Source organism: Ursus maritimus, unplaced genomic scaffold, assembly GCF_017311325.1.
Source record: "Ursus maritimus isolate PB19 unplaced genomic scaffold, ASM1731132v1 scaffold_16, whole genome shotgun sequence".
Taxonomy (NCBI): Eukaryota; Metazoa; Chordata; class Mammalia; order Carnivora; family Ursidae; genus Ursus; species Ursus maritimus.
The window spans coordinates 7,385,355-7,394,409 of record NW_024424008.1 but is presented as its reverse complement, the minus strand read 5'-3'; the positions used below and the strand labels follow the sequence as shown (position 1 = coordinate 7,394,409).

At 38.7% G+C, this 9,055-nt stretch overlaps 1 protein-coding gene and 1 long non-coding RNA gene across 2 annotated transcripts in view; one reads left to right on the top strand and one right to left on the bottom strand.

Annotated features, from left to right (window-relative positions):
- LOC103678020 (folate receptor beta) overlaps positions 1-258 on the bottom strand; it is a 5,015-nt gene extending 4,757 nt beyond the window's left edge. The window contains exon 1 of the mRNA XM_008707305.2: positions 99-258. The gene's annotated coding sequence lies outside the window, so the exon portion shown is untranslated. The remainder of the gene's footprint in view (positions 1-98) is intronic.
- Positions 1-9,055, top strand: part of LOC121102872 — a 43,422-nt gene that overhangs the window by 6,033 nt on the left and 28,334 nt on the right. The gene's annotated exons all lie outside the window — the stretch shown is intronic.

The following is a 9,055-nucleotide window of genomic DNA, read 5'->3' as shown; positions in this document are numbered from 1 at the left end:
CCCCCCCCCCCCCCCCCCGTGATCTTTGTAAGGAAACATCTGCGCCCACCCCCCACCCCTAGTGTCCCTGTCACCCTTCCCTCCTTAGGGCATCTTGCCTGAGACTCCTTAGCGACTGGGAGCACACACAGCTGTGTCTGGACTGGTCTCTTTTCAGGCTGGCAATGGCTTGAGGCCGCTGGACTTTCCCCAGTGGTCTCTGACCTCCGGTAGGATACACTGACTGTAAGAGCTCTGATTACCACAAAACGTAATTTCCCCTTTCCACTCTCCAGTCTTGCCTCTCTTCCAGGCCCCACCCATTCACGGCTCCATTAGCCTGGCAGTGTATTCCTTCCTGTTTTTGTTCCCCTCTTTGTTAATTTATTCCTTATAGGATTCACACATTCAACATTCATCAAAACCCAGAGAAGCTCATCTCCAAGGGCAATCTAAATTTTTGAGGTACCCCAAATGCTTGTTAGGCTGAAGCTAGCTTGAGGGGCATGAGGTGCAGTAAGGAAGAACCCAGGCTTTGGGGTCAGGCCATGGGTCCCAATGACAGCCGTCCCTCATACAACCTTGGGAAATGTCCGGGAGCCTTTCTAAGCTTTAATTTGCTCACCAGAGGATTGTTGAGAATTACATATGGAAAAGCCTGGCATAACACAAGTCGGCTTAAATGACAGCTATTGGGTTAATTTTTGAGTAACCAGGTAGACACAGTTAGAGGTTGAAGTGCGGAAGTCAAGGTTCACAGAGGAAAATTGTCTCAAATTAGCTAAATGATGTAATATCTCACCAACTAGCATTCCGTAAGCATAATTAAGCATTTTTGATAGCCTTTTAAAAAATTGAGGAAAAACATACATTATATAAAACTCACCATCTGAATTCTTTTCAAGTGTTTAGTTCAGTAATGTTAAGTGTATTTATGTTGTGCGATCGATCTCCAGAACCTTTCCATCTTGTAAAACTGAGACCCTATTCTCATTAAGCAATAATACCCCATTTCCTCCTCTCCCCAGTCCCTGGCAACCGTCATTCAACTTTCTGTCTCTATGAATGCACTACTCTAGATATTTCTATATGTGGGAATCACACAGTATTTGTCTTTTTGTCACTCGCTTATTTCACTTAGCATAATGTCCTCAAGGGTCATCCATGTGTCAGAATTTCATTTCTTTTTGATAACTGCATAATATTTCATTGTATGTATCTGCTACGTTTTGTTTATCCATTCACGCACTGATAGACCCTGGCTGGCTTCCTCCTCTTGGCTATTGTAAAGAAGGCTGTTATGAACGCGGGTGTACAATTATCTTTTGAGGACCCTGCTTTCAATTCCTTGGAGTATATCTTCAGATGTGGAATAGCTGGATCGTATGGTAATTCCGTTAGAGAATTACCTTACTGCCTTAATATTTGCTGTAACGATTATACAATTTTATATTCCTACCAACAGTGTACAAGGGTTCCAAGTTCTCCACACCCTCACCAACACTTGTTACTTCCTGTTGGCTTTTTGTTTCTTAATAAAAGCCATCCTAGTGGGTGTGAGGTGATAGCTCATTGTGGTTTCGATTTGCATTTCCCTGATGATGAGTGATGTTGAGTATCTGTTCATAGGCTTGTTACCATTTGTAGACCTTCTTTGGAGAAATGTCTACCCAAGTTGTTTGCCCATCTTTAAATTGTATTATACATCTTTCTAGGGTTGTGGGAACTCTCTAGTTCTCTCTGGGTTGCAAATCTTTTCTCTCATTCTGTAGGCTGCGTTTTCACTCTGTTAACTGTCCTTGGGTGCGCAGTGTCCATTTTGATACAGTCCAGTTTATCTATTCTTTTCTTTTGTTGCCTTGCTTTGGCCGTCATATCCAAGAAATCATTGCCTCATACAATGCCATGAAACTCTTCCCCTGTTTTTTAAAGGAGTTCTATAGTTTTAGCTCCTCCATTTAGGTCTTTGATCCGTTGTGAGTTAATTTTTATAAAAGGTATAAAAGGAGGGTCCAACTTTATTTTTTTGTATGTGAATATCCAGTTGTATCCCAGCGCCATATATTGAAAAGACTATTCTTTCCCCCATTGAACTGTCTTGGCACAATTCAATTTGTCAAAAATCTGGACTCTCAGTTCTATTTCGTTGACCTACATACCTACCTTTATGCTACTATCGCACTGACTTGATTAATGTAGCTTTGTAGTAAAAGGTGTGAGTCCTCTAATTTTGTTTTTGGTTTTTTCCCAAGATTGTTTTGGCCATTATAGGTCTCTTGCATGTTCGTATGGATTTTAGGATCAGATTGTCAATTTCCCCAAAAAAGCCAGCAAGGATTTAGCTTAGTATTGAGTAGAATCTGTAGGTCAGTCTGGGGACTAATACCCTCTTAATGGTATTAGGTCTCCTGACTGATGAACATGGGATATCTTCCCATTTATTTAGGTCTTAAAGTTCTTTCAACAGTGTTCGATAGTTTTCAGTACATAAGTCTTTTACTTCGTTAAATTCACTTCTATGTATTTTATTCTTTTCATGCTATTGTGAATGGAATTATATACTTAAATTCATTTTTATATTGTTCATTGCTAGTGTATAGAAATGCAACTGATTTTTGTATATGGATCTGGTATCCTACAAACTGGCTAAACTCACTTATTAGTAATAATAATGTTTTTGTGGATTCCTTAGGATTTTCTATATGCAGTGTCATATCATCTGTGACCAGAAAGTTCTACTTCTTCCTGGGGAACCACTTCCTAGATGAGTGCCTTTGAGGGGCGCCTCTGGCAACCCTCTCACAGGGGGCTTGTGACAGAGCTTCTCCCTGCAGCCACTAGGCAGCTTTTTAACCAAGCTGTGGACCAAATGGAAACAATAAAGCTTTTTGCAGCAGAGGAAGGAAGGAAGGAAGGAAGGAAGGAAGGAAGGAAGGAAGGAAGGAAGGAAGGAAAGGAGGGAGGAAGGAAGGAAGGAAGGAAAGGAGGGAGGGAGGGAGGAAGGAAGGAAAGGAGGGAGGGAGGGAGGAAGGAAGGAAGGGGGGGAGGGAGGAAGGAAGGAAAAAAATAGTTTTACGTCTTGCTTTCCAATCTGGATACCTTTATTCCTTTTTATTGATTAATAGTCTTAGCCACAACTCTTTTAAAAAGTAATCTCTACACCTAAAGTGGGGTTCGAACTCATTACCCTGAGATCAAGAGTTGCAAGCTCCTCTGACTGAGCCGGCCAGGCGCCCCCTAGCTACAACTTTTGTACAAGGTTGAATAGACATGATGAACATGGATGCTTATTACTGATATTAATGGGAAAGGCTTTTGGCATTGACTATAATGTTATCTGTGAGTTTTTCATCGTTGACCTTTATCAGGTTGTGGGAATTCCCTTCTTTTCCTGATTTGTTCCATATTGGATTTTGTTTCGTTTTGAATCATAAAAGGATTTTTTTGGATTTTGTCAAATGTTTCAACTGAGGCAATCATGTGGGTTTTGTCCTCTATCCTAGTAATATGATATTTTAAATCAATTAATATTTGGATGTCAAATGAACTCGCATTCTGGGATTAATCCTACTTGGTCATGATGTATAATCCCTTTTATATGTGGCTGGATTCAGTTTGCTAGTATTTTGTTGAGAAGATTTACGTCTTTATCCATAAGGGATATTGGTCTATGGTTTCCTTGTGATGTCTTTGTCTGATTTTGTATCAGAGGAATATTGGTCTCATAGAATGAGTTCGGAAGTGTTTCCTCCTCTTCTTTTTTTGAGAGAGTTTGTGACAGATTGGTATTAATTATTCTTTAAACATTTGGTAGAATGCACCACTGAGGTAGTGGGAGCCTCAACTTTTGTTTGTGGGAAGTTTTAAAATTATGAATTCGACTCTTTGCTTGCTACAGGTATATTTAGATTTTTTACTTCTTTTTATGTCATCTTTGGTAGTTTGTGTCTTTCTAGGAATTTGGCCATTTCACTTATGGCATCTAATGTATTGGCATACGGTTGTTCAGAGTATTCTCTTACGATGCTTTTTATTTATGTAAGGGCAATACTGTTGTTTCCTCTTTTATTGCTGATATTAGTAATTTGATTCTTCTCTCTTTTTTCCTTGATCGATCTAGATAATGGTTTATCAGTTCTGTTGATCTTCTCAAAGAACTAACTTTTGGGGGGTGCCTGGCTCACTCTTAATCTTGGGATCATGAGTTTGAACCCGATGTTTGGCGTAGAGTCTACCTTTAAATAAATAAATACATACACACATACACACATACATACATACATACATACATAGGATTTTTAAAAATGAAAGAACCGACTTTTGGTTTCATGGATTTTCTCTACTGTTTTTCTATCCTCTATTCCATTTATTCTTGCTCTCCTCTTTATTATTTCTTCCCTTTTGCTCATTTTGGGTTTATTTTGCTCTTTTTGTTTTTTAAGGTAGTAGGTTAGGTTATTGATTTAAAATCTTTCTTCATTTTTAATATAGCCCTTGGTAGCTCTAAATTTCCTTCAAAGCAGTGCTTTAGTTGCATCCATAAATTCTGGTATTTTTCATTTTCATTTCATTCATCTTATTTTCTAATATCATTTGTGATTTATTTCATTCATTATTTAGAAGTGTGTTAATTTACACATATTTGTGAATTTTCTAAAACTTTCTCTTATTGATTTTTAATTTCATTCCTTTGTGGGTCAGAAAATATACTTTGTATTTCAGTTCTTTTAAATGTATTGGTGCCTTTTTTTATGTCCTAACATGGGATATCCCGTATGCACTTGAGAAGAATGTATATTCTCTGTTGTTTCCTGGTGTGTTCTATAGATCTCTGCTGGATCTAGCTGGTTTCTAGTGTTGTACGAGTCTACTTCCCCGATGATCTTCCACCTAGTTATTCTAGTCATGATTGGTAGGGGTTATTGAAATTTCTAACTGCTGGCTTTTTTGTTTTTTGTTTTTTTAAGTAATCTCTCTGCCCATGGGGCTCAAACTCACGATCTTTGTAAGATCAAGATTCGTATGCTCTACTGACTGAGACAGCCACGCACCCCTTCCAACTGTTATTTTTGAATTATGTATTTATCTACCCAACTCTGTTAGTTTTTACTCCATGTATTTTGAGATTCTGTTATTAGGTGCATTTATGTTTATAATTGTTCAGTGTTCCTGATGAATTAACCCTTTATCATTATAAAATGCCTATCTTTGCCTCTTAACAATTTTTGTCTGAAATTCTATTTGTCGGACATCATTATAGGCACTCAAGCTATCCTTTAGTTATTTTTTGCATGATTCATATTTTTCTATCCTTTTAAGTTCAGTCTTTTTGTGTCTGTGAATCTAAAGTATGAGTCATGTAGAGAGTGTATAGTTGGGCAATGATTTTTTATCTGCCAATCTCTGCATTTAAAAAAATTTTTTAATGTTTTTTTTATTATATTATGTTAGTCACCATACAGTACATCCCTGGTTTCCGATGTAAGGCTCGATGATTCATTAGTTGCATATAACACCCAGTGCACCATGCAATACGTGCCCTCCTTACTACCCATCACCGGTCTATCCCATTCCCCACCCCCCTCCCCTCTGAGGCCCTCAGTTTGTTTCTCATAGTCCATAGCCTCTCATGCTTCATTCCCCCTTCTGATTACCCCCCTTTCTTTATCCCTTTCCTACCCTACCGATCTTCCTAGTTCTTATGTTCCATAGATGAGAGAAACCATATGATAATTGTATTTCTGCTTGACTTATTTCACTTAGCATTATCTCCTCCAGTGCCGTCCATGTTGCAGCAAATGTTGAGAAATCGTTCTTTCTGATAGCTGACAATCTCTGCATTTTTATTGGGGAATTCCATCCATTTATATATAATGTAATTACTAATGATATAAGTTTTACAACTGCAATTATATTTGTTTTATATATGTTTGTAAAGATTTTTTTAAAGTAATCTCTATACCCAACATGAGACTTGAACTTACAATGCTGAGATCAAGAGTCACATGCTCTACTGACTGAGCCAGACAGTCGCCCCATATATGTATTTTTGTGTCTTTTTGTTCCTCTATTTCTCTATTACTTCCTTTTGTGTTTAATAGATGTCTTCAAGTATACCATTTTAATTCCTTTGTTGTTTCTTTTACAATATTTATTTTTAAAGATTTTATTTATTTGACAGAGAGAGACAGCCAGCGAGAGAGGGAACACAGCAGGGGAGCGGGAGAGGAAGAAGCAGGCTCCTAGCGGAGGAGCCTGACATGGGGCTCGATCCCAGAATGCTGGGATCACGCCCTGAGCCAAACGCAGACGCTTAACGACTGTGCCACCCAGGCGCCCCTCTGTGTAGTAACTTTTACTGGTGCTCCTTATTTCCTCATGTGGATTCAAGTTACTGCCTGGTGTTCTTTCATTTCAGCCTGAAGGACAACCTTTAGTATTTCTTGTGGGGAAAGTTTGCTAGTGACAAATTCTCTCAGCTTTGGTTTATTTGGGTATGTCTTAATTTCTCCTGCACTTTGAAGAATAGCTTTTTGGTTACAAAATTCTGGGTTGACAGTCTTTTCCTTTCATTACTTTGAATGTCATCCCACTGCCTTCTGGACTTCATAGTTTTTCTAATGAGACATTAACAACTGATCTTACTGAGGATCCTTTGTAAGTGATGAGTCATTTTTCTATTGCTGCTTTCAAGATTCTCTGTTTATATTTCAGTAGTTTGACTCTAGTGTGTTTAAGTGTGAATTTTTTTGAGTTTCTCTTACTTGGAGGTCATTGAACTTAGATGTATAAATTAATTTTTATATAAAATTTGGCCTTGAAATCAAGGTTTTGGCCTTGATTTATCCAAATATTACTTATGCTTTTCTTCTCTCTCTGCTCCTTCCTAGGACTCTCATTGTGCATATTTTGGTATGCTTAATGGTATTCCCACAGGTCCCTGTGTTTCTGTTCATTTTTCTTCCTTAAGTTTGTTCTTTTATTTTTTGTTTAAGATTTTATTTTCTTAAGTAATTCCTGCGTGCAATGTGGGGCTCAAACTCACAGCCCTGAGATTGCGAGTTTCATGCTCCACCAACTGAGCCAGCCAGGTGCCCCTTCATTCTGTTTGTTCTTAAGAATGGACAATTTCTATTTTCAGTTTGTAGATTCTTTCTTCTGTCACTTCAGGTCTGCTGCTGATCACCTCTAGTATAAAATGTTTAAATTCAGACACTACTTTTTTCCTTAAAAAGCAGCTCACGGTTCCCAAAAAAATTGAAGGGAAGGTATAGGGATTTCCCATACACCCCCTGCCTCCAAACATGCGTAGCTTCCTCCATTATAACATCCCAAACCAGAGTAGTACATTTGTTACAATTGATAAACCTACACTGACACATCTCAATCACCTGAAGTCCATAGTTTGGATTACAGTTCACTCTTGGTGTTGTACATTCTTTGGGTTTGGACAAATGTATGACACATGTCATTATCATTTAGAGTATTTTCATTGCCCTAAAAATACCCTCTGCTCTGGGACACCTGGCTGACTCAGTCAGTAGAGCATGGGACTCTTGATCTCAGGGTTTTATGTTTGAACCCCACGTTGGGCATAGAGATTATTTTTTAAAAATAAAATCTTTTTTAAAAAAAGATACTCTCTGCTCTGCATATTTATCCCTCTTTCCCCCCAGCCCCCAGCAACCATTGATCTTTATAATGTCTCCATAGTTTTTTCCTTTTCCAGAAATTCATATAGTTGGAATCATATAGTATATAGTCTTTCCACGTTGGCTTCTTTCACTTAGTAATATGCATTTACAGTTCCTCCATCTCTTGGGGCACCTGGGGGGGGGCTCAGTCACTTAAACAGCTGACTCTTGGTTTCAGCTCAGGTCTTGATGTCACAGTCGTGACATCAGCCCTGCATTGGACTCTGTGCTCAGTGCAGAGTCCGCTTCAGATTCTCTCTCCCCCTCTCTCCAGCTCTCTCTCTCTCTCTCTTTCTCTCAAATAAATAAATAAAATCTTAAAAAAAAATGTTCTTCCATCTCTTTTCATGGCTTGAGAGTTCATTTCTTTTTCGTGCTGAATAATATTCCCCAGCCTGGAGGTACCACAGCTCATTTAGCCATTCACCTACTACAGGACATCTTGGTTGCTTCCACATTTGGCAATTATGAATAAAGCAGCTCTAAATATCCATGTACAGATTTTTATGTGGACGTAAGTTTTCAACTCCTTTGGGGAAATATCAGATTGTATGGTAAGAATATGTTTAATTTTGTTAGGAAACCCACAAATAGTCTTTCAAAGTGGCTGTATCATTTTGCACAGTCATCAGCAAGGAGTGAGAGCCCTTGCTGCTCCACAGCCTCCCCAGCATTTGGTGCTGTCAGTGTTCCAGATTCTGGCCATTCTAATAGGTGTAGCGCGGTATCTCGTTGTTGTTTTAATTTGCATTTCCCTAATGATGTATGATGTGGGGTGTCTTTGCGTATGTTTATTTGCCATCTTCATACCTTCTTTGCTGAGGTGTCTGCTAATTAAGGTCTGAGGTTTATTTTTAAATCAGGATGGTTATATTCTTTTTTTTTTTTAAAGATTTTATTTATTTATTCGACAGAGATAGAGACAGCCAGCGAGAGAGGGAACACAAGCAGGGGGAGTGGGAGAGGAAGAAGCAGGCTCATAGCGGAGGAGCCTGATATGGGGCTCGATCCCAGAACGCCGGGATCACGCCCTGAGCCGAAGGCAGACGCTTAACCGCTGTGCCACCCAGGCGCCCCAGGATGTTTATATTCTTATTGAGTTTTAAGAGTTCTTTCTATATTTTAGAAAACAGTCCTTTACGGATATGTCTTATGCAATTATTATGTCCCAGTCTGTGGTTTGTCTTTTCGCTCTCTTAATATCTTTTACAGAGCAGAAAATTTTAATTTTAATTGTGACCAGCTTGTCGGTTCTTTCTTTCGGGGATCATGCCTTTGGTTCTGTATCTTAAAAGTCATCACCAAACCCAAGGTCACCTAGATTCTCTTCTACATTATCTTTTAGGAGTTTTTTAGTTTTGCATCTGTGATCTATTCAGGTC